The sequence below is a fragment of the Andrographis paniculata genome, unplaced genomic scaffold (assembly GCF_009805555.1).
Source record: "Andrographis paniculata isolate CXL003 unplaced genomic scaffold, ASM980555v1 Contig77END, whole genome shotgun sequence".
Lineage (NCBI taxonomy): Eukaryota > Viridiplantae > Streptophyta > Magnoliopsida > Lamiales > Acanthaceae > Andrographis > Andrographis paniculata.
Genome location: NW_026137614.1, coordinates 4185284 through 4211379, shown reverse-complemented (window position 1 = coordinate 4211379; position 26096 = coordinate 4185284).

Genomic DNA, 26096 nt, shown 5'->3' with positions numbered 1-26096 from the left:
GCAGGAAATCCATTTTTGCTGCCTACATATTCGCGAAAATCCGCGCAGGAGTTTTTTGGGGCGCCCACTCTGTCTCGACGGACGCCCTGACCGGCATTCGTACGTCGGGTCACGAATTCGCTGTTGTCTGCCGGGGCAGACATCGACAATGATCCTTTCGCAGGTTCAACTATACAATCCTTCTTACGAGTTCCCTTTTCTCTAAACGATAAAACTTACAGGATATCTCTCGTTGACGCGGGTTCGTCGGCGCCCGTGCGCGAATCCTCGTTCGCAATATACGGCTGGACGACGGGTCCGTGAACGGCGGACAAGGTCGTCGTTCGTGATTTTTGGCCGCGACGTGCATCGCAGGAAATCCATTTTTGCTGCCTACATATTCGCGAAAATCCGCGCAGGAGTTTTTTGGGGCGCCCACTCTGTCTCGACGGACGCCCTGACCGGCATTCGTACGTCGGGTCACGAATTCGCTGTTGTCTGCCGGGGCAGACATCGACAATGATCCTTTCGCAGGTTCAACTATAGAATCCTTCTTACGAGTTCCCTTTTCTCTAAACGATAAAACTTACAGGATATCTCTCGTTGACGCGGGTTCGTCGGCGCCCGTGCGCGAATCCTCGTTCGCAATATACGGCTGGACGACGGGTCCGTGAACGGCGGACAAGGTCGTCGTTCGTGATTTTTGGCCGCGACGTGCATCGCAGGAAATCCATTTTTGCTGCCTACATATTCGCGAAAATCCGCGCAGGAGTTTTTTGGGGCGCCCACTCTGTCTCGACGGACGCCCTGACCGGCATTCGTACGTCGGGTCACGAATTCGCTGTTGTCTGCCGGGGCAGACATCGACAATGATCCTTTCGCAGGTTCAACTATACAATCCTTCTTACGAGTTCCCTTTTCTCTAAACGATAAAACTTACAGGATATCTCTCGTTGACGCGGGTTCGTCGGCGCCCGTGCGCGAATCCTCGTTCGCAATATACGGCTGGACGACGGGTCCGTGAACGGCGGACAAGGTCGTCGTTCGTGATTTTTGGCCGCGACGTGCATCGCAGGAAATCCATTTTTGCTGCCTACATATTCGCGAAAATCCGCGCAGGAGTTTTTTGGGGCGCCCACTCTGTCTCGACGGACGCCCTGACCGGCATTCGTACGTCGGGTCACGAATTCGCTGTTGTCTGCCGGGGCAGACATCGACAATGATCCTTTCGCAGGTTCAACTATACAATCCTTCTTACGAGTTCCCTTTTCTCTAAACGATAAAACTTACAGGATATCTCTCGTTGACGCGGGTTCGTCGGCGCCCGTGCGCGAATCCTCGTTCGCAATATACGGCTGGACGACGGGTCCGTGAACGGCGGACAAGGTCGTCGTTCGTGATTTTTGGCCGCGACGTGCATCGCAGGAAATCCATTTTTGCTGCCTACATATTCGCGAAAATCCGCGCAGGAGTTTTTTGGGGCGCCCACTCTGTCTCGACGGACGCCCTGACCGGCATTCGTACGTCGGGTCACGAATTCGCTGTTGTCTGCCGGGGCAGACATCGACAATGATCCTTTCGCAGGTTCAACTATAGAATCCTTCTTACGAGTTCCCTTTTCTCTAAACGATAAAACTTACAGGATATCTCTCGTTGACGCGGGTTCGTCGGCGCCCGTGCGCGAATCCTCGTTCGCAATATACGGCTGGACGACGGGTCCGTGAACGGCGGACAAGGTCGTCGTTCGTGATTTTTGGCCGCGACGTGCATCGCAGGAAATCCATTTTTGCTGCCTACATATTCGCGAAAATCCGCGCAGGAGTTTTTTGGGGCGCCCACTCTGTCTCGACGGACGCCCTGACCGGCATTCGTACGTCGGGTCACGAATTCGCTGTTGTCTGCCGGGGCAGACATCGACAATGATCCTTTCGCAGGTTCAACTATACAATCCTTCCTACGAGTTCCCTTTTCTCTAAACGATAAAACTTACAGGATATCTCTCGTTGACGCGGGTTCGTCGGCGCCCGTGCGCGAATCCTCGTTCGCAATATACGGCTGGACGACGGGTCCGTGAACGGCGGACAAGGTCGTCGTTCGTGATTTTTGGCCGCGACGTGCATCGCAGGAAATCCATTTTTGCTGCCTACATATTCGCGAAAATCCGCGCAGGAGTTTTTTGGGGCGCCCACTCTGTCTCGACGGACGCCCTGACCGGCATTCGTACGTCGGGTCACGAATTCGCTGTTGTCTGCCGGGGCAGACATCGACAATGATCCTTTCGCAGGTTCAACTATAGAATCCTTCTTACGAGTTCCCTTTTCTCTAAACGATAAAACTTACAGGATATCTCTCGTTGACGCGGGTTCGTCGGCGCCCGTGCGCGAATCCTCGTTCGCAATATACGGCTGGACGACGGGTCCGTGAACGGCGGACAAGGTCGTCGTTCGTGATTTTTGGCCGCGACGTGCATCGCAGGAAATCCATTTTTGCTGCCTACATATTCGCGAAAATCCGCGCAGGAGTTTTTTGGGGCGCCCACTCTGTCTCGACGGACGCCCTGACCGGCATTCGTACGTCGGGTCACGAATTCGCTGTTGTCTGCCGGGGCAGACATCGACAATGATCCTTTCGCAGGTTCAACTATAGAATCCTTCTTACGAGTTCCCTTTTCTCTAAACGATAAAACTTACAGGATATCTCTCGTTGACGCGGGTTCGTCGGCGCCCGTGCGCGAATCCTCGTTCGCAATATACGGCTGGACGACGGGTCCGTGAACGGCGGACAAGGTCGTCGTTCGTGATTTTTGGCCGCGACGTGCATCGCAGGAAATCCATTTTTGCTGCCTACATATTCGCGAAAATCCGCGCAGGAGTTTTTTGGGGCGCCCACTCTGTCTCGACGGACGCCCTGACCGGCATTCGTACGTCGGGTCACGAATTCGCTGTTGTCTGCCGGGGCAGACATCGACAATGATCCTTTCGCAGGTTCAACTATAGAATCCTTCTTACGAGTTCCCTTTTCTCTAAACGATAAAACTTACAGGATATCTCTCGTTGACGCGGGTTCGTCGGCGCCCGTGCGCGAATCCTCGTTCGCAATATACGGCTGGACGACGGGTCCGTGAACGGCGGACAAGGTCGTCGTTCGTGATTTTTGGCCGCGACGTGCATCGCAGGAAATCCATTTTTGCTGCCTACATATTCGCGAAAATCCGCGCAGGAGTTTTTTGGGGCGCCCACTCTGTCTCGACGGACGCCCTGACCGGCATTCGTACGTCGGGTCACGAATTCGCTGTTGTCTGCCGGGGCAGACATCGACAATGATCCTTTCGCAGGTTCAACTATAGAATCCTTCTTACGAGTTCCCTTTTCTCTAAACGATAAAACTTACAGGATATCTCTCGTTGACGCGGGTTCGTCGGCGCCCGTGCGCGAATCCTCGTTCGCAATATACGGCTGGACGACGGGTCCGTGAACGGCGGACAAGGTCGTCGTTCGTGATTTTTGGCCGCGACGTGCATCGCAGGAAATCCATTTTTGCTGCCTACATATTCGCGAAAATCCGCGCAGGAGTTTTTTGGGGCGCCCACTCTGTCTCGACGGACGCCCTGACCGGCATTCGTACGTCGGGTCACGAATTCGCTGTTGTCTGCCGGGGCAGACATCGACAATGATCCTTTCGCAGGTTCAACTATACAATCCTTCTTACGAGTTCCCTTTTCTCTAAACGATAAAACTTACAGGATATCTCTCGTTGACGCGGGTTCGTCGGCGCCCGTGCGCGAATCCTCGTTCGCAATATACGGCTGGACGACGGGTCCGTGAACGGCGGACAAGGTCGTCGTTCGTGATTTTTGGCCGCGACGTGCATCGCAGGAAATCCATTTTTGCTGCCTACATATTCGCGAAAATCCGCGCAGGAGTTTTTTGGGGCGCCCACTCTGTCTCGACGGACGCCCTGACCGGCATTCGTACGTCGGGTCACGAATTCGCTGTTGTCTGCCGGGGCAGACATCGACAATGATCCTTTCGCAGGTTCAACTATAGAATCCTTCTTACGAGTTCCCTTTTCTCTAAACGATAAAACTTACAGGATATCTCTCGTTGACGCGGGTTCGTCGGCGCCCGTGCGCGAATCCTCGTTCGCAATATACGGCTGGACGACGGGTCCGTGAACGGCGGACAAGGTCGTCGTTCGTGATTTTTGGCCGCGACGTGCATCGCAGGAAATCCATTTTTGCTGCCTACATATTCGCGAAAATCCGCGCAGGAGTTTTTTGGGGCGCCCACTCTGTCTCGACGGACGCCCTGACCGGCATTCGTACGTCGGGTCACGAATTCGCTGTTGTCTGCCGGGGCAGACATCGACAATGATCCTTTCGCAGGTTCAACTATAGAATCCTTCTTACGAGTTCCCTTTTCTCTAAACGATAAAACTTACAGGATATCTCTCGTTGACGCGGGTTCGTCGGCGCCCGTGCGCGAATCCTCGTTCGCAATATACGGCTGGACGACGGGTCCGTGAACGGCGGACAAGGTCGTCGTTCGTGATTTTTGGCCGCGACGTGCATCGCAGGAAATCCATTTTTGCTGCCTACATATTCGCGAAAATCCGCGCAGGAGTTTTTTGGGGCGCCCACTCTGTCTCGACGGACGCCCTGACCGGCATTCGTACGTCGGGTCACGAATTCGCTGTTGTCTGCCGGGGCAGACATCGACAATGATCCTTTCGCAGGTTCAACTATACAATCCTTCTTACGAGTTCCCTTTTCTCTAAACGATAAAACTTACAGGATATCTCTCGTTGACGCGGGTTCGTCGGCGCCCGTGCGCGAATCCTCGTTCGCAATATACGGCTGGACGACGGGTCCGTGAACGGCGGACAAGGTCGTCGTTCGTGATTTTTGGCCGCGACGTGCATCGCAGGAAATCCATTTTTGCTGCCTACATATTCGCGAAAATCCGCGCAGGAGTTTTTTGGGGCGCCCACTCTGTCTCGACGGACGCCCTGACCGGCATTCGTACGTCGGGTCACGAATTCGCTGTTGTCTGCCGGGGCAGACATCGACAATGATCCTTTCGCAGGTTCAACTATAGAATCCTTCTTACGAGTTCCCTTTTCTCTAAACGATAAAACTTACAGGATATCTCTCGTTGACGCGGGTTCGTCGGCGCCCGTGCGCGAATCCTCGTTCGCAATATACGGCTGGACGACGGGTCCGTGAACGGCGGACAAGGTCGTCGTTCGTGATTTTTGGCCGCGACGTGCATCGCAGGAAATCCATTTTTGCTGCCTACATATTCGCGAAAATCCGCGCAGGAGTTTTTTGGGGCGCCCACTCTGTCTCGACGGACGCCCTGACCGGCATTCGTACGTCGGGTCACGAATTCGCTGTTGTCTGCCGGGGCAGACATCGACAATGATCCTTTCGCAGGTTCAACTATACAATCCTTCCTACGAGTTCCCTTTTCTCTAAACGATAAAACTTACAGGATATCTCTCGTTGACGCGGGTTCGTCGGCGCCCGTGCGCGAATCCTCGTTCGCAATATACGGCTGGACGACGGGTCCGTGAACGGCGGACAAGGTCGTCGTTCGTGATTTTTGGCCGCGACGTGCATCGCAGGAAATCCATTTTTGCTGCCTACATATTCGCGAAAATCCGCGCAGGAGTTTTTTGGGGCGCCCACTCTGTCTCGACGGACGCCCTGACCGGCATTCGTACGTCGGGTCACGAATTCGCTGTTGTCTGCCGGGGCAGACATCGACAATGATCCTTTCGCAGGTTCAACTATAGAATCCTTCTTACGAGTTCCCTTTTCTCTAAACGATAAAACTTACAGGATATCTCTCGTTGACGCGGGTTCGTCGGCGCCCGTGCGCGAATCCTCGTTCGCAATATACGGCTGGACGACGGGTCCGTGAACGGCGGACAAGGTCGTCGTTCGTGATTTTTGGCCGCGACGTGCATCGCAGGAAATCCATTTTTGCTGCCTACATATTCGCGAAAATCCGCGCAGGAGTTTTTTGGGGCGCCCACTCTGTCTCGACGGACGCCCTGACCGGCATTCGTACGTCGGGTCACGAATTCGCTGTTGTCTGCCGGGGCAGACATCGACAATGATCCTTTCGCAGGTTCAACTATACAATCCTTCTTACGAGTTCCCTTTTCTCTAAACGATAAAACTTACAGGATATCTCTCGTTGACGCGGGTTCGTCGGCGCCCGTGCGCGAATCCTCGTTCGCAATATACGGCTGGACGACGGGTCCGTGAACGGCGGACAAGGTCGTCGTTCGTGATTTTTGGCCGCGACGTGCATCGCAGGAAATCCATTTTTGCTGCCTACATATTCGCGAAAATCCGCGCAGGAGTTTTTTGGGGCGCCCACTCTGTCTCGACGGACGCCCTGACCGGCATTCGTACGTCGGGTCACGAATTCGCTGTTGTCTGCCGGGGCAGACATCGACAATGATCCTTTCGCAGGTTCAACTATAGAATCCTTCTTACGAGTTCCCTTTTCTCTAAACGATAAAACTTACAGGATATCTCTCGTTGACGCGGGTTCGTCGGCGCCCGTGCGCGAATCCTCGTTCGCAATATACGGCTGGACGACGGGTCCGTGAACGGCGGACAAGGTCGTCGTTCGTGATTTTTGGCCGCGACGTGCATCGCAGGAAATCCATTTTTGCTGCCTACATATTCGCGAAAATCCGCGCAGGAGTTTTTTGGGGCGCCCACTCTGTCTCGACGGACGCCCTGACCGGCATTCGTACGTCGGGTCACGAATTCGCTGTTGTCTGCCGGGGCAGACATCGACAATGATCCTTTCGCAGGTTCAACTATACAATCCTTCTACGAGTTCCCTTTTCTCTAAACGATAAAACTTACAGGATATCTCTCGTTGACGCGGGTTCGTCGGCGCCCGTGCGCGAATCCTCGTTCGCAATATACGGCTGGACGACGGGTCCGTGAACGGCGGACAAGGTCGTCGTTCGTGATTTTTGGCCGCGACGTGCATCGCAGGAAATCCATTTTTGCTGCCTACATATTCGCGAAAATCCGCGCAGGAGTTTTTTGGGGCGCCCACTCTGTCTCGACGGACGCCCTGACCGGCATTCGTACGTCGGGTCACGAATTCGCTGTTGTCTGCCGGGGCAGACATCGACAATGATCCTTTCGCAGGTTCAACTATAGAATCCTTCTTACGAGTTCCCTTTTCTCTAAACGATAAAACTTACAGGATATCTCTCGTTGACGCGGGTTCGTCGGCGCCCGTGCGCGAATCCTCGTTCGCAATATACGGCTGGACGACGGGTCCGTGAACGGCGGACAAGGTCGTCGTTCGTGATTTTTGGCCGCGACGTGCATCGCAGGAAATCCATTTTTGCTGCCTACATATTCGCGAAAATCCGCGCAGGAGTTTTTTGGGGCGCCCACTCTGTCTCGACGGACGCCCTGACCGGCATTCGTACGTCGGGTCACGAATTCGCTGTTGTCTGCCGGGGCAGACATCGACAATGATCCTTTCGCAGGTTCAACTATAGAATCCTTCTTACGAGTTCCCTTTTCTCTAAACGATAAAACTTACAGGATATCTCTCGTTGACGCGGGTTCGTCGGCGCCCGTGCGCGAATCCTCGTTCGCAATATACGGCTGGACGACGGGTCCGTGAACGGCGGACAAGGTCGTCGTTCGTGATTTTTGGCCGCGACGTGCATCGCAGGAAATCCATTTTTGCTGCCTACATATTCGCGAAAATCCGCGCAGGAGTTTTTTGGGGCGCCCACTCTGTCTCGACGGACGCCCTGACCGGCATTCGTACGTCGGGTCACGAATTCGCTGTTGTCTGCCGGGGCAGACATCGACAATGATCCTTTCGCAGGTTCAACTATAGAATCCTTCTTACGAGTTCCCTTTTCTCTAAACGATAAAACTTACAGGATATCTCTCGTTGACGCGGGTTCGTCGGCGCCCGTGCGCGAATCCTCGTTCGCAATATACGGCTGGACGACGGGTCCGTGAACGGCGGACAAGGTCGTCGTTCGTGATTTTTGGCCGCGACGTGCATCGCAGGAAATCCATTTTTGCTGCCTACATATTCGCGAAAATCCGCGCAGGAGTTTTTTGGGGCGCCCACTCTGTCTCGACGGACGCCCTGACCGGCATTCGTACGTCGGGTCACGAATTCGCTGTTGTCTGCCGGGGCAGACATCGACAATGATCCTTTCGCAGGTTCAACTATACAATCCTTCTTACGAGTTCCCTTTTCTCTAAACGATAAAACTTACAGGATATCTCTCGTTGACGCGGGTTCGTCGGCGCCCGTGCGCGAATCCTCGTTCGCAATATACGGCTGGACGACGGGTCCGTGAACGGCGGACAAGGTCGTCGTTCGTGATTTTTGGCCGCGACGTGCATCGCAGGAAATCCATTTTTGCTGCCTACATATTCGCGAAAATCCGCGCAGGAGTTTTTTGGGGCGCCCACTCTGTCTCGACGGACGCCCTGACCGGCATTCGTACGTCGGGTCACGAATTCGCTGTTGTCTGCCGGGGCAGACATCGACAATGATCCTTTCGCAGGTTCAACTATAGAATCCTTCTTACGAGTTCCCTTTTCTCTAAACGATAAAACTTACAGGATATCTCTCGTTGACGCGGGTTCGTCGGCGCCCGTGCGCGAATCCTCGTTCGCAATATACGGCTGGACGACGGGTCCGTGAACGGCGGACAAGGTCGTCGTTCGTGATTTTTGGCCGCGACGTGCATCGCAGGAAATCCATTTTTGCTGCCTACATATTCGCGAAAATCCGCGCAGGAGTTTTTTGGGGCGCCCACTCTGTCTCGACGGACGCCCTGACCGGCATTCGTACGTCGGGTCACGAATTCGCTGTTGTCTGCCGGGGCAGACATCGACAATGATCCTTTCGCAGGTTCAACTATAGAATCCTTCTTACGAGTTCCCTTTTCTCTAAACGATAAAACTTACAGGATATCTCTCGTTGACGCGGGTTCGTCGGCGCCCGTGCGCGAATCCTCGTTCGCAATATACGGCTGGACGACGGGTCCGTGAACGGCGGACAAGGTCGTCGTTCGTGATTTTTGGCCGCGACGTGCATCGCAGGAAATCCATTTTTGCTGCCTACATATTCGCGAAAATCCGCGCAGGAGTTTTTTGGGGCGCCCACTCTGTCTCGACGGACGCCCTGACCGGCATTCGTACGTCGGGTCACGAATTCGCTGTTGTCTGCCGGGGCAGACATCGACAATGATCCTTTCGCAGGTTCAACTATACAATCCTTCTTACGAGTTCCCTTTTCTCTAAACGATAAAACTTACAGGATATCTCTCGTTGACGCGGGTTCGTCGGCGCCCGTGCGCGAATCCTCGTTCGCAATATACGGCTGGACGACGGGTCCGTGAACGGCGGACAAGGTCGTCGTTCGTGATTTTTGGCCGCGACGTGCATCGCAGGAAATCCATTTTTGCTGCCTACATATTCGCGAAAATCCGCGCAGGAGTTTTTTGGGGCGCCCACTCTGTCTCGACGGACGCCCTGACCGGCATTCGTACGTCGGGTCACGAATTCGCTGTTGTCTGCCGGGGCAGACATCGACAATGATCCTTTCGCAGGTTCAACTATAGAATCCTTCTTACGAGTTCCCTTTTCTCTAAACGATAAAACTTACAGGATATCTCTCGTTGACGCGGGTTCGTCGGCGCCCGTGCGCGAATCCTCGTTCGCAATATACGGCTGGACGACGGGTCCGTGAACGGCGGACAAGGTCGTCGTTCGTGATTTTTGGCCGCGACGTGCATCGCAGGAAATCCATTTTTGCTGCCTACATATTCGCGAAAATCCGCGCAGGAGTTTTTTGGGGCGCCCACTCTGTCTCGACGGACGCCCTGACCGGCATTCGTACGTCGGGTCACGAATTCGCTGTTGTCTGCCGGGGCAGACATCGACAATGATCCTTTCGCAGGTTCAACTATAGAATCCTTCTTACGAGTTCCCTTTTCTCTAAACGATAAAACTTACAGGATATCTCTCGTTGACGCGGGTTCGTCGGCGCCCGTGCGCGAATCCTCGTTCGCAATATACGGCTGGACGACGGGTCCGTGAACGGCGGACAAGGTCGTCGTTCGTGATTTTTGGCCGCGACGTGCATCGCAGGAAATCCATTTTTGCTGCCTACATATTCGCGAAAATCCGCGCAGGAGTTTTTTGGGGCGCCCACTCTGTCTCGACGGACGCCCTGACCGGCATTCGTACGTCGGGTCACGAATTCGCTGTTGTCTGCCGGGGCAGACATCGACAATGATCCTTTCGCAGGTTCAACTATAGAATCCTTCTTACGAGTTCCCTTTTCTCTAAACGATAAAACTTACAGGATATCTCTCGTTGACGCGGGTTCGTCGGCGCCCGTGCGCGAATCCTCGTTCGCAATATACGGCTGGACGACGGGTCCGTGAACGGCGGACAAGGTCGTCGTTCGTGATTTTTGGCCGCGACGTGCATCGCAGGAAATCCATTTTTGCTGCCTACATATTCGCGAAAATCCGCGCAGGAGTTTTTTGGGGCGCCCACTCTGTCTCGACGGACGCCCTGACCGGCATTCGTACGTCGGGTCACGAATTCGCTGTTGTCTGCCGGGGCAGACATCGACAATGATCCTTTCGCAGGTTCAACTATAGAATCCTTCTTACGAGTTCCCTTTTCTCTAAACGATAAAACTTACAGGATATCTCTCGTTGACGCGGGTTCGTCGGCGCCCGTGCGCGAATCCTCGTTCGCAATATACGGCTGGACGACGGGTCCGTGAACGGCGGACAAGGTCGTCGTTCGTGATTTTTGGCCGCGACGTGCATCGCAGGAAATCCATTTTTGCTGCCTACATATTCGCGAAAATCCGCGCAGGAGTTTTTTGGGGCGCCCACTCTGTCTCGACGGACGCCCTGACCGGCATTCGTACGTCGGGTCACGAATTCGCTGTTGTCTGCCGGGGCAGACATCGACAATGATCCTTTCGCAGGTTCAACTATACAATCCTTCCTACGAGTTCCCTTTTCTCTAAACGATAAAACTTACAGGATATCTCTCGTTGACGCGGGTTCGTCGGCGCCCGTGCGCGAATCCTCGTTCGCAATATACGGCTGGACGACGGGTCCGTGAACGGCGGACAAGGTCGTCGTTCGTGATTTTTGGCCGCGACGTGCATCGCAGGAAATCCATTTTTGCTGCCTACATATTCGCGAAAATCCGCGCAGGAGTTTTTTGGGGCGCCCACTCTGTCTCGACGGACGCCCTGACCGGCATTCGTACGTCGGGTCACGAATTCGCTGTTGTCTGCCGGGGCAGACATCGACAATGATCCTTTCGCAGGTTCAACTATAGAATCCTTCCTACGAGTTCCCTTTTCTCTAAACGATATGGCTTACAGGATATCTCTCGTTGACGCGGGTTCGTCGGCGCCCGTGCGCGAATCCTCGTTCGCAATATACGGCTGGACGACGGGTCCGTGAACGGCGGACAAGGTCGTCGTTCGTGATTTTTGGCCGCGACGTGCATCGCAGGAAATCCATTTTTGCTGCCTACATATTCGCGAAAATCCGCGCAGGAGTTTTTTGGGGCGCCCACTCTGTCTCGACGGACGCCCTGACCGGCATTCGTACGTCGGGTCACGAATTCGCTGTTGTCTGCCGGGGCAGACATCGACAATGATCCTTTCGCAGGTTCAACTATACAATCCTTCTAACGAGTTCCCTTTTCTCTAAACGATATGGCTTACAGGATATCTCTCGTTGACGCGGGTTCGTCGGCGCCCGTGCGCGAATCCTCGTTCGCAATATACGGCTGGACGACGGGTCCGTGAACGGCGGACAAGGTCGTCGTTCGTGATTTTTGGCCGCGACGTGCATCGCAGGAAATCCATTTTGCTGCCTACATATTCGCGAAAATCCGCGCAGGAGTTTTTTGGGGCGCCCACTCTGTCTCGACGGACGCCCTGACCGGCATTCGTACGTCGGGTCACGAATTCGCTGTTGTCTGCCGGGGCAGACATCGACAATGATCCTTTCGCAGGTTCAACTATACAATCCTTCCTACGAGTTCCCTTTTCTCTAAACGATATGGCTTACAGGACATCTCTCGTTCACGCGGGTTCTTCGGCGCCCGTGCGCGAATCCTCGTTCGCAATATACGGCTGGACGACGGGTCCGTGAACGGCGAACAAGGTCGTCGTTCGTGATTTTTGGCCGCGACGTGCATCGCAGGAAATCCATTTTGCTGCCTACATATTCGCGAAAATCCGCGCAGGAGTTTTTTGGGGCGCCCACTCTGTCTCGACGGACGCCCTGACCGGCATTCGTACGTCGGGTCACGAATTCGCTGTTGTCTGCCGGGGCAGACATCGACAATGATCCTTTCGCAGGTTCAACTATAGAATCCTTCTTACGAGTTCCCTTTTCTCCAAATGATAAAACTTACAGGATATCTCTCGTTGACGCAGGTTCGTCGGCGCCCGTGCGCGAATCCTCGTTCGCAATATACGGCTGGACGACGGGTCCGTCAACGGCGGACAAGGTCGTCGTTCGTGATTTTTGGCCGCGACGTGCATCGCAGGAAATCCATTTTTGCTGCCTACATATTCGCGAAAATCCGCGCAGGAGTTTTTTGGGGCGCCCACTCTGTCTCGAAGGACGCCCTGACCGGCATTCGTACGTCGGGTCACGAATTCGCTGTTGTCTGCCGGGGCAGACATCGACAATGATCCTTCCGCAGGTTCAACTATACAATCCCTCCTACGAGTTCCCTTTTCTCTAAACGATATGGCTTACAGGACATCTCTCGTTCACGCAGGTTCTTCGGCGCCCGTGCGCGAATCCTCGTTCGCAATATACGGCTGGACGACGGGTCCGTGAACGGCGAACAAGGTCGTCGTTCGTGATTTTTGGCTGCGACGTGCATCGCAGGAAATCCATATTTGCTGCCTACATATTCGCGAAAATCCGCGCAGGAGTTTTTTGGGGCGCCCACTCTGTCTCGACCGACGCCCTGACCGGCATTCGTACGTCGGGTCACGAATTCGCTGTTGTCTGCCGGGGCAGACATCGACAATGATCCTTTCGCAGGTTCAACTATACAATCCTTCCTACGAGTTCCCTTTTCTCTAAACGATATGGCTTACAGGACATCTCTCGTTGACGCGGGTTCTTCGGCGCCCGTGCGCGAATCCTCGTTTGCAATATACGGCTGGACGACTGGTCCGTGAACTGCGAACAAGGTCGTCGTTCGTGATTTTTGGCTGCGACGTGCATCGCAGGAAATCCATTTTTGCTGCCTACATATTCTCGAAAATTCGCGCAGGACTTTTTTGGGGCGCCCACTCTGTGTCGACGGACGCCCTGACCGGCATTCGTAGGTCGGGTCACGAATTCGCTGTTGTCTGCTGGGGCAGACATCGACAATGATCCTTTCGCAGGTTCAACTATAGAATCCTTCTTACGAGTTCCATTTTCTCCAATTGATAAAACTTACAGGATATCTCTCGTTGACGCGGGTTCGTCGGCGCCCGTGCGCGAATCCTCGTTCGCAATATACGGTTGGATGACGGGTCCGTCAACGGCGGACAATGTCGTCGTTCGTGATTTTTGGCCACGACGTGCATCGCAGGAAATCCATTTTTGCTGCCTACATATTCACGAAAATCCGCGCAGGAGTTTTTTTGGGCGCCCACTCTGTCTCGACGGACGCCCTGACCTACATTCATACGTCGGGTCAGGAATTTGCTGTTGTCTGCCGGGGAAGACATCGACAATGATCCTTTCGCAGGTTCAACTATACAATCCTTCTTACGAGTTCCCTTTTCTCCAAACGCTAAAACTTACAGGATATCTCTCGATGACGCGCGTTCGTCGGCGCCCGTGCGCGAATTCTCGTTCGCAATATACGGCTGGACGACGGGTCAGTGAACGGCGGACAAAGTCGTCGTTCGTAATTTTTGGCTGTGACGTGCATGGCAGGAAATCCATTTTTGCTGCCTACATACTCGCGAAAATCGGCGCAGGAGTTTTTTGGGGCGCCCACTCTGTGTCGACGGATGCCCTGACCGGCATTCGTATGTCGGTTCACGAATTCGCTGTTGTCTGCCGGAGCAGACATCGACAATGATCCTTTCGCAGGTTCAACTATAGAATCCTTCTTACGAGTTCCCTTTTCTCCAAACGATAAAACTTACAGGATATCTCTCGTTGACGCGGGTTCGTTGGCGCCCGTGCGCGAATCCTCGTTCGCAATATACTGCTGGACAACGGGTCCGTCAGCGGCGGACAAGGTCGTCGTTCGTGATTTTTGGCCGCGACGTGCATCGCAGGACATACATTTTTGCTGCCTACATATTCTCAAAAATCCGCGCAGGAGTTTTTTGGGGCGCCCACTCTGTCTCGACGGACGCCCTGACCGGCATTCGTACTTCGGGTCACGAATTCGCTGTTGTCTGCAGGGGCAGACATCGACAATGATCCTTTCGCAGGTTCAACTATAGAATCCTTCTTACGAGTTCCCTTTTCTCCAAACGATAAAACTTACAGGATATCTCTCGTTGACGCGGGTTCGTCGGCGCCCGTGCGCGAATCCTCATTCGCAATATACGGCTGGACGACGGGTCCGTGAACGGCGGACAAGGTCGTCGTTCGTGATTTTTTGCCGCGACGTGCATCGCAGGAATTCCATTTTTGCTACCTACATATTTGCGAAAATCCGCGCAGGAGTTTTTTGGGCCACCCACTCTGTCTCGACGGACGCCCTGACTGGCATTCGTACGTCGGGTCACGAATTCGCTGTTGTCTGCCCGGGCAGACATCGACAATGATCCTTTCGCAGGTTCAACTATAGAATCCTTCTTACGAGTTCCCTTTTCTCCAAACGATAAAACTTACAGGATATCTCTCGTTGACGCGGGTTCGTCGGCGCCCGTGCGCGAATTCTCGTTCGCAATATACGGCTGAAGGACGGGTCCGTGAACGGCGGACAAGGTCGTCGTTCGTGATTTTTTGCCGCGACGTGCATCGCAGGAAATCAATTTTTGCTACCTACATACTCGCGAAAATCCGCACTGGAGTGTTTTGGGGCGCCCACTCTGTCTCGACGGACGCCCTGACCGGCAATCGTACGTCGGGTCACGAATTCGCTGTTGTCTGCCGGGGCAGATATCGACAATGATCCTTTCGCAGGTTCAACTATAGAATCCTTCTTACGAGTTCCCTTTTCTCCAAACGATAAAACTTACAAGATATCTCTCGTTGACGCGGGTTCATCGGCGCCCGTGCGCGAATCCTCGTTCGCAATATACGGCTAGACGACGGGTCCGTCAGCGGCGGACAAGGTCGTCGTTCGTGATTTTTGGCCACGACGTGCATCGCAGGAAATCCATTTTTGCTGCCTACATATTCGCGAAAATCCGCGCAGGAGTTTTTTGGGGCGCCCACTCTGTCTCGACGGACGCCCTGACCGACATTCGTACGTCGGGTCAGGAATTCGCTGTTGTCTGCCGGGGCAGACATCGACAATGATCCTTTCGCAGGTTCAACTATACAATCCTTCCTACGAATTCCCTTTTCTCCAAACGATAAAACTTACAGGACATCTCTCGTCGACGCGGGTTTTTCGGCGACCGTGCGCGAATCCTCGTTCGCAATATACGGCTGGACGACGGGTCCGTGAACGGCGGACAAGGTCGTCGTTCGTGATTTTTGGCTGCGACGTGCATCGTATGAAATCCATTTTTGCTGCCTACATATTTTCGAAAATCCGCGCAGGAGTTGTTTAGGGCGCCCACTGTGTCTCGACGGAGGCCTTGACCGGCATTCGTACGTCGGGTCACGAATTCGCTGTTGTCTGCCGGGGCAGACATCGACAATGATCCTTTCGCAGGTTCAACTATAGAATCCTTCCTACGAGTTCCCTTTTCTCTAAACGATATGGCTTACAGGACATCTCTCGTCGACGCAGGTTTTTCGGCGCCCGTGCGCGAATCCTCGTTCGCAATATACGGGTGGACGACAGGTCCGTGAACGGCGGACAAGGTCGTCGTTCGTGATTTTTGGCCGCGACGTGCATCGCAGGAAATCCATTTTTGCTGACTACATATTTGCGAAAATCCGCGCAGGAGTTTTTTGGGGCGCCCACTCTGTCTCGACGGACGCCCTAACCGGCATTCGTACGTCGGGTCACGAATTCGCTGTTGTCCGCTGGGGCTGACATCGACAATGATCCTTTCGCAGGTTCAACTATACAATCCTTCTTATGAGTTCCCTTTTCTCCAAACGATAAAACTTACAGGATATCTCTCGTTGACGCGGGTTCGTCGGCGCCCGTGCGCGAATCCTCGTTCGCAATATACGGCTGGACGACGGGTCCGTGAACGGCGGACAAGGTCGTCGTTCGTGATTTTTTACCGCGACGTGCATCGCAGGAAATCCATTTTTGCTACCTACATATTTGCAAAAATCCGCGCAGGAGTTTTTTGGGCCGCCCACTCTGTCTCGACGGACGCCCTGACCGACATTCGTACGTCGGGTCAGGAATTCGCTGTTGTCTGTCGGGGAAGACATCGACAATGATCCTTTTGCAGGTTCAACTATACAATCCTTCTTACGAGTTCCCTTTTCTCCAAACGCTAAAACTTACAGGATATCTCTCGTTGACGCGCGTTCGTCGGCGCCCGTGCGCAAATTCTCGTTCGCAATATACGGCTGGACGACGGGTCAGTGAACGGCAGACAAAGTCGTCGTTCGTGATTTTTGGCTGTGACGTGCATGGCAGGAAATCCATTTTTGCTGCCTACATACTCGCGAAAATCCGGGCAGGAGTTTTTTGGGGCGCCCACTCTGTGTCGACGGACGCCCTGACCGGCATTCGTACGTCGGGTCACGAATTCGCTGTTGTCTGCCGGGGCAGACATCGACAATGATCCTTTCGCAGGTTCAACTATAGAATCCTTCTTACGAGTTCCATTTTCTCCAAATGATAAAACATACAGGATGTCTCTCGTTGACGCAGGTTCGTCGGCGCCCGTGCGCGAATCCTCGTTCGCAATATACGGCTGGACGACGGGTCCGTCAACGGCGGACAAGGTCGTCGTTCGTGATTTTAGGCCGCGACGTGCATCGCAGGAAATCCATTTTTGCTGCCTACATATTCGCGAAAATCCGCGCAGGAGTTTTTTGGGGCGCCCACTCTGTCTCGAAGGACGCCCTGACCGGCATTCGTACGTCGGGTCACGAATTCGCTGTTGTCTGCCGGGGCAGACATCGACAATGATCCTTCCGCAGGTTCAACTATACAATCCCTCCTACGAGTTCCCTTTTCTCTAAACGATATGGCTTACAGGACATCTCTCGTTCACGCAGGTTCTTCGGCGCCCGTGCGCGAATCCTCGTTCGCAATATACTGCTGGACGACGGGTCCGTCAGCGGCGGACAAGGTCGTCGTTCGTGATTTTTGGCCGCGACGTGCATCGCAGGAAATCCATTTTTGCTGCCTACATATTCTCAAAAATCCGCGCAGGAGTTTTTTGGGGCGCCCACTCTGTCTCGACGGACGCACTGACCGGCATTCGTACTTCGGGTCACGAATTCGCTGTTGTCTGCAAGGGCAGACATCGACAATGATCCTTTCGCAGGTTCAACTAAACAATCCTTCCTACGAGTTCCCTTTTCTCCAAACGATAAAACTTACCGGACATCTCTCGTCAACGCGGGTTTTCGGCGCCCGTGCGCGAATCCTCGTTCGCAATATACGGGTGGACGACAGGTCCGTGAACGGCGGACAAGGTCGTCGTTCGTGATTTTTGGCCGCGACTTGCATCGCAGGAAATCCATTTTTGCTGACTACATATTTGCGAAAATCCGCGCAGGAGTTTTTTGGGGCGCCCACTCTGTCTCGACGGACGCCCTGACCGGCATTCGTACGTCGGGTCACGAATTCGCTGTTGTCCGCTGGGGCTGACATCGACAATGATCCTTTCGCAGGTTCAACTATACAATCCTTCTTACGAGTTCCCTTTTCTCCAAATGATAAAACTTACAGGATATCTCTCGTTGACGCGGGTTCGTCGGCGCCCGTGCGCGAATCCTCGTTCGCAATATACGGCTGGACGACGGGTCCGTGAACGGCGGACAAGGTCGTCGTTCGTGATTTTTTACCGCGACGTGCATCGCAGGAAATCCATTTTTGCTGCCTACATATTCGCGAAAATCCGCGCAGGAGTTTTTTGGGTCGCCCACTCTGTCTCGACGGACGCCCTGACCGACATTCGTACGTCGGGTCAGGAATTCGCTGTTGTCTGCCGGGGCAGACATCGACAATGATCCTTTCGCAGGTTCAACTATAGAATCCTTCTTACGAGTTCCCTTTTCTCCAAACGATAAAACTTACAGGATATCTCTCGTTGACGCGGGTTCATCGGCGACCGTGCGCGAATCCTCGTTCGCAATATACGGCTGGACGACGGGTCCGTGAACGGCGGACAAGGTCGTCGTTCGTGATTTTTTACCGCGACGTGCATCGCAGGAAATCCATTTTTGCTACCTACATATTTGCGAAAATCCGCGCAGGAGTTTTTTGGGCCGCCCACTCTGTCTCGACGGACGCCCTGACTGGCATTCGTACGTCGGGTCACGAATTCGCTGTTGTCTGCCCGGGCAGACATCGACAATGATCCTTGCGCAGGTTCAACTATAGAATCCTTCTTACGAGTTCCCTTTTCTCCAAACGATAAAACTTACAGGATATCTCTCGTTGACGCGGGTTCGTCGGCGCCCGTGCGCGAATCCTCGTTCGCAATATACGGCTGGAGGATGGGTCCGTGAACGGCGGACAAGGTCGTCGTTCGTGATTTTTTGCCGCGACGTGCATCGCAGGAAATCCATTTTTGCTGCCTACATATTCGCGAAAATCCGCACAGAGGTTTTTTGGGGCGCCCACTCTGTCTCGACGGACGCCCTGACCGGCATTCGTACGTCGGGTCAGGAATTCGCTGTTGTCTGCCGGGGCAGACATCGACAATGATCCTTTCGCAGATTCAACTATGGAATCCTTCTTACGAGTTCCCTTTTCTCCAAACGATAAAACTTACAGGATATCTCTCGTTGACGCGGGTTCATCAGCGCCCGTGCGCGAATCTTCGTTCGCAATATACGGCTAGACGACGGGTCCGTCAGCGGCGGACAAGGTCGTCGATCGTGATTTTTGGCCACGACGTGCATCGCAGGAAATCCATTTTTGCTGCCTACATATTCGCGAAAATCCGCGCAGGAGTTTTTTGGGGCGCCCACTCTGTCTCGACGGACGCCCTGACCGACATTCGTACGTCGGGTCAGGAATTCGCTGTTGTCTGCCGGGGCAGACATCGACAATGATCCTTTCGCAGGTTCAACTATAGAATCCTTCTTACGAGTTCCCTATTCTCTAAACGATATGGCTTAGAGGACTTCTCGCGCTGACGCGGGTTCGTCGGCGCCCATGCGCGAATCCTCGTTCGCAATATACGGCTAGACGACGGCTCCGTGAACGGCGGACAAGGTCGTCGTTCGTGATTTTTGGCAGCGACGTGCATCGTAGGAAATCCATTTTTGCTGCCTACATATTCTCGAAAATCCGCGCCGGAGCTTTTTGGGGCGCCCACTCTGTCTCGACGGACGCCCTGACCGACATTCGTACGTCGGGTCAGGAATTCGCTGTTGTCTGCCGGGGAAGACATCGACAATGATCCTTTCGCAGGTTCAACTATACAATCCTTCTTACGAGTTCCCTTTTCTCCAAACGCTAAAACTTACAGGATATCTCTCGTTGACGCGCGTTCGTCGGCGCCCGTGCGCGAATTCTCGTTCGCAATATACGGCTGGACGACGGGTCAGTGAACGGCGGACAAAGTCGTCGTTCATGATTTTTGGCTGTGACGTGCATGGCAGGAAATCCATTTTTGCCGCCTACATACTCGCGAAAATCCGGGCAGGAGTTTTTTGGGGCGCCCACTCTGTGTCGACGGACGCCCTGACCGGCATTCGTACGTCGGTTCACGAATTCGCTGTTGTCTGCCGGGGCAGACATCGACAATGATCCTTTCGCAGGTTCAACTATAGAATCCTTCTTACGAGTTCCCTTTTCTCCAAACGATAAAACTTACAGGATATCTCTCGTTGACGCGGGTTCGTTGGCGCCCGTGCGCGAATCCTCGTTCGCAATATACTGCTGGACGACGGGTCCGTCAGCGGCGGACAAGGTCGTCGTTCGTGATTTTTGGCCGCGACGTGCATCGCAGGAAATCCATTTTTGCTGCCTACATATTCTCAAAAATCCGCGCAGGAGTTTTTTGGGGCGCCCACTGTGTCTCGACGGACTCCCTGACCGGCATTCGTACTTCGGGTCACGAATTCGCTGTTGTTTGCAGGGGCAGACATCTACAATGATCCTTTCGCAGGTTCAACTATAGAATCCTTCTTACGAGTTCCCTTTTCTCCAAACGATAAAACTTACAGGATATCTCTCGTTGACGCGGGTTCGTCGGTGCCCGTGCGCGAATCCTCATTCGCAATATACGGCTGGACGACGGGTCCGTGAACGGCGGACAAGGTCGTCGTTCGTGATTTTTTTCCGCGACGTGCATCGCAGGAATTCCATTTTTGCTACCTACATATTTGCGAAAATCCGCGCAGGAGTTTTTTGGGCCACCCACTCTGTCTCGACGGACGCCCTGACTTGCATTCGTACGTCGGGTCACGAATTCGCTGTTGTCTGCCCGGGCAGACATCGACAATGATCCTTTCGCAGGTTCAACTATAGAATCCTTCTTACGAGTTCCCCTTTCTCCAAACGATAAAACTTACAGGATATCTCTCGTTGACGCGGGTTCGTCGGCGCCCGTGCGCGAATCCTCGTTCGCAATATACGGCTGAAGGACGGGTCCGTGAACGGCGGACAAGGTCGTCGTTCGTGATTTTTTGCTGCGACGTGCATCGCAGGAAATCCATTTTTGCTGCCTACATACTCGCGAAAATCCGCACTGGAGTTTTTTGGGGCACCCACTCTGTCTCGACGGACGCCCTGACCGGCATTCGTACGTCGGGTCACGAATTCGCTATTGTCTGCTGGGGCAGACATCGACAATGATCCTTTCGCAAGTTCAACTATAGAATCCTTCTTACTTGTTCCCTTTTCTCCAAACGATAAAACTTACGGGATATCTCTCGTTGACGCGCGTTCGTCGGCGCCCGTGCGCGAATCCTCGTTCGCAATATACGGCTGGACGACGGATCAGTGAACGGCGGACAAGGTCGTCGTTCGTGATTTTTTGGCCACGACGTGCGTCGCAGGAAATCCATTTTTGCTGCGTACATATTCGCAAAAATCCGCGCAGGAGTTTTTTGGGGCGCCCACTCTGTCTCGACGGACGCCCTGACCGGCATTCGTACGTCGGGTCACGAATTCGCTGTTGTCTGCCGGGGCAGACATCGACAATGATCCTTTCGCAGGTTCAACTATAGAATCCTTCTTACGAGTTCCCTTTTCTCCAAACGATAAAACTTACAAGATATCTCTCGTTGACGCGGGTTCATCGGCGCCCGTGCGCGAATCCTCGTTCGCAATATACGGCTGGACGACGGGTCCGTGAACGGCGGACAAGGTCGTCGTTCGTGATTTTTGGCTGCGACGTGCATCGTAGGAAATCCATTTTTGCTGCCTACATATTTTCGAAAATCCGCGCAGGAGTTGTTTGGGGCGCCCACTGTGTCTCGACGGACGCCTTGACCGGCATTCGTACGTCGGGTCACGAATTCGCTGTTGTCTGCCGGGGCAGACATCGACAATGATCCTTTCGCAGGTTCAACTATAGAATCCTTCCTACGAGTTCCCTTTTCTCTAAACGATATGGCTTACAGGACATCTCTCGTCGACGCGGGTTTTTCGGCGCCCGTGCGCGAATCCTCGTTCGCAATATACGGTGGACGACAGGTCCGTGAACGGCGGACAAGGTCGTCGTTCGTGATTTTTCGCCGCGACGTGCATCGCAGGAAATCCATTTTTGCTGACTACATATTTGCGAAAATCCGCGCAGGAGTTTTTTGGGGCGCCCACTCTGTCTCGACGGACACCCTGATCGGCATTCGTACGTCGGGTCACGAATTCGCTGTTGTCCGCTGGGGCTGACATCGACAATGATCCTTTTGCAGGTTCAACTATACAATCCTTCTTACGAGTTCCCTTTAATCCAAACGATAAAACTTACAGGATATCTCTCGTTGACGCGGGTTCGTCGGCGCCCGTGCGCGAATCCTCGTTCGCAATATACGGTTTATTTTTTTAATATTATTAACATAATTTTTCATATCTAATTTTACATGTATTTTTTTAAAAAAACTTCTATGTTTAATTTGATTATTTTATTATATATTTTTTAATTTTTACTAATAAATTCTTTTATTCATACTATGATTCAGGAAAAAAATATATCAATAAAAGAAAAGGAAAAAAATATATAATGTATGCATTTTTTAAATTAATTTAGTTACGAGTATTTTATTATAAGTTTTTTTTTTAATTTGTAAATTATAATTAAATTTTAAATATTTTGATTGGAATAAATATGAGAATATAAACTTTATTTTTTTTAGTACATTCATTTTTGTTGTGTATATATTTTTTAATTATTTTTTTTTGTTAATCAATTTTTTCATTCTATATATGTATTTTTTAATTTTTTTAATATAATATTGTAATACATTTTTTTAAAAAAAATTTAGATTATATTCAAATTTTAAATCTTTTAATTTGAAAAAATATTTAGGAAATACATACAGAAAATTACGATAAATTATAACATATAAAAGTTTTAATTTTGTGGTAGTAGTTTCATTCTTATTGTGTATGTATTTTTTCAATTATCTATATTATTATTTTTATTTTTTACAAATTATTTTTGTTTTAAAATTTTATTATGTATAGGAGTATTATCTTTCAAATTGATTTGATTCGATAATATATTTTAGGTAGTATATCAAAACACTATATGTATTATTTATAAAAAAATTAATTAATAATATATAATTTAATATAAAACTAACCCGTGCATAACATGGGTTATAAGCATAGCCGACTTTCTGATCAATTGCTCAGGGCCTCAACTTTCAAAGAGGGCTCATATATTTAAATTTTATCTTGTTATCATTATATATATTAAAATTTAATATAGATTTTATTTCATTTTTTTCTCAACAATTACCCAATGTAATTTTAATTCTAACATTAAATTCTAACCAAAATTTTCTAAAATTAATAACTACAAATCCTACATGTTTGCAAACATGTAAAAAATATTTTATCAACTAGATAAATATGGGACAAAATGATAATGAAGTATACGTCTGAAATATTTTTACACTTCCTCTTCCTTATGTATATATATATATACATGCAAATATATGTATTATATCGAATATGTATTATATCGAATCCCATCTACGATAGGATAGGAATTCAAGTATTAAACCAATAGTTACAAGCGAAACCAGAGAATGAACCAACGATGGTTGAGGTAATGAATTTTAATGACTAATGAAAAACAAAAGAATTTAGAATATATATTTAAATATTTTGAACACAATATCTTATAAAATAGATACATTATGATAATATTATTTCATAAAAAATAAAATTTTATATAATACAAATAAAATTTATATGATACAAATAAAAAAAATATGCATAAAGTACTTCGTATTTTATTTATTACGTGAAATTTTTTGTCTCTAAATTCACTTTTTCTGTTACTAATGATATTATAGACGGAATTAATGATGGAATTACATTAGCTACGTGATCTTTACTAACGAAATTTCATTACAAATATACAATTTTTTTGTAGTGGTCTTTGTTCAAAGCTGATGTTTTGTTGTAAAAGTGAACTTCATTATTCAAGTTTATACAAATAAAATAGATAAATATATTAAATAATTTTTGAATAAAATAAATAAATAAATTAATCATTCATTTTATTATTTTTTTTAGACAAACTATTATCTATTTTTTTAAAAAGAACTATAAAATGAAGGATTGATTAATTGTTTATTTATTTATTTATTCAAAGAAACTATTTAAGATATTTTATGTTTCTTATTAAAGTAAAATTTGCATAATTTAAGTCGTATTTACAATTAAACATCAATTTTTTTTATGAAATAGTGTTATGTGAATATTTTAATTTAATGAAAAAAAAAATTTCACATAATAAATAGAACACATAATGATTTATATATGTATTTTTATTAAAATATAAGAGTGTGTTATATAATTTACACTATATTTATATCTAAAAGTAAATGTAATTTGGTATTTACACTATAATATGTAAAAAAAAAAAAGTAAATATAAATATTAAAGTTTGACTGAGGAAGCATAACATTTTTTCCTTTTAGTTAAAATAATTGTTTAATACAAAATTTTATATAAAAGAAAATAAAATACTTCCCATCGATTAAAAAGTTAGTCTTATTGGATCCATTGCCGGAAAAAAAAAAAAAAAAAAAAAAAAAAAAAAAAAAAGAAAGAAAAATTGTAGAGTGTATTCTTAAAAATTTAATTTGTAATTAAATAAAAATAATAATATAATAAAGATAGAGGCAATTATATTAAAATAAATATTAAATAAATGATAATAATTAAATATTAAATATTTTACTTTGCTAAATTTAATAAGAAGTTAAATTTAATTAACAAAAAAAAATGATACTATAGCAAATGAAATATTAAATAGAAAAAACATTGTACTTGAAAACACATAAAAGAAAAAATTTATAATTTTATATTTGATTTTAATCCAACATCAACTATATCTGTGTACTTATTGCAACAACTTTCTATTACTGGAATTTATATCTTTGGCTTCATATTTGTATCAGCAATTTCGTTGATTCTTCTACCTGTCAACACATCAAATTTAATTATTACAACTTATAGACGAAGATATTTATACCAAAAAAAAAAAAAAAAACTTGAAAATTTAAATTTCGCTTATAATTAAATTATATTTCTATTTATGAGATTTGTTCAACGAAGCTCAATGTCGGAGATATAAATTAATACCAGTATTCATCCATACTTACAAAGAATCCTAAACTCCTTCTCCAATCCGAATATTTACGGTTTTGGATAAATTTTGGGCCTTTCGCCCATCTCTGCAATCCACGTAGCACTTGAGGAAACATGCATAGTTCTTATGCCCCCATTTAAAAACGCACTTCTAACTGCATATGAACTCACATGCAAGACTACTTTTAGCTTCAGTCTCATCGACAACGAATATCGATAAAACTATCATACAAAAAATTGCAGATGAAAGAAATTTCTTCATGATTTGGAAAAAATATATGTATGTGTGTGTGAGAGAGTGTTTTATTTTGTTTATGTAGTGATAATATGTAAAATTTTAGGTGTTATTTATATTGAAATTTACAATGAAATTAATTCGATTGATTTGTAATTTTTGGCAAGTACATATTACTATTCATTTTAAATAAGTATACTCAATTAATGTTAATAATAATTTTCTATCCTTAATATTAAAATCTTAAATGCGTTAGCTATAGAAAGTTATTATTAATATTAATTGAGTATATTATATTAATATTTATTTTGTGAGTTATACATTATCTTGTGCAATATAATATGCTTATTGTATTGAAATCGAAATATATTACGCTGCATGTAATTATATACTTTATATTTTTGGTAAATTTAACAATATTAAATATACTTAACAAATAGAAATTCATTCAAAACCCGTCTATTTATATCTCTCTCTTTAATAAACAAATATTTTTTATTTATATTTAAAACTCCTATTTTTATTTTTATTTTATATAAAATTAGTTTATGTTAATTATAGATAAATAAATGCATCTTTTTATTCATTTGTATTATATAAAATATTATTATAAAAAAATGATATATTAAACTATTAAATTACATTATGTAAAATACCGTATCGCTAACTAAAGAGATCATCTGACCAAGGACGGAAGGAGTATGTGTCATATATTATATTAATATGTGCTATATTTTT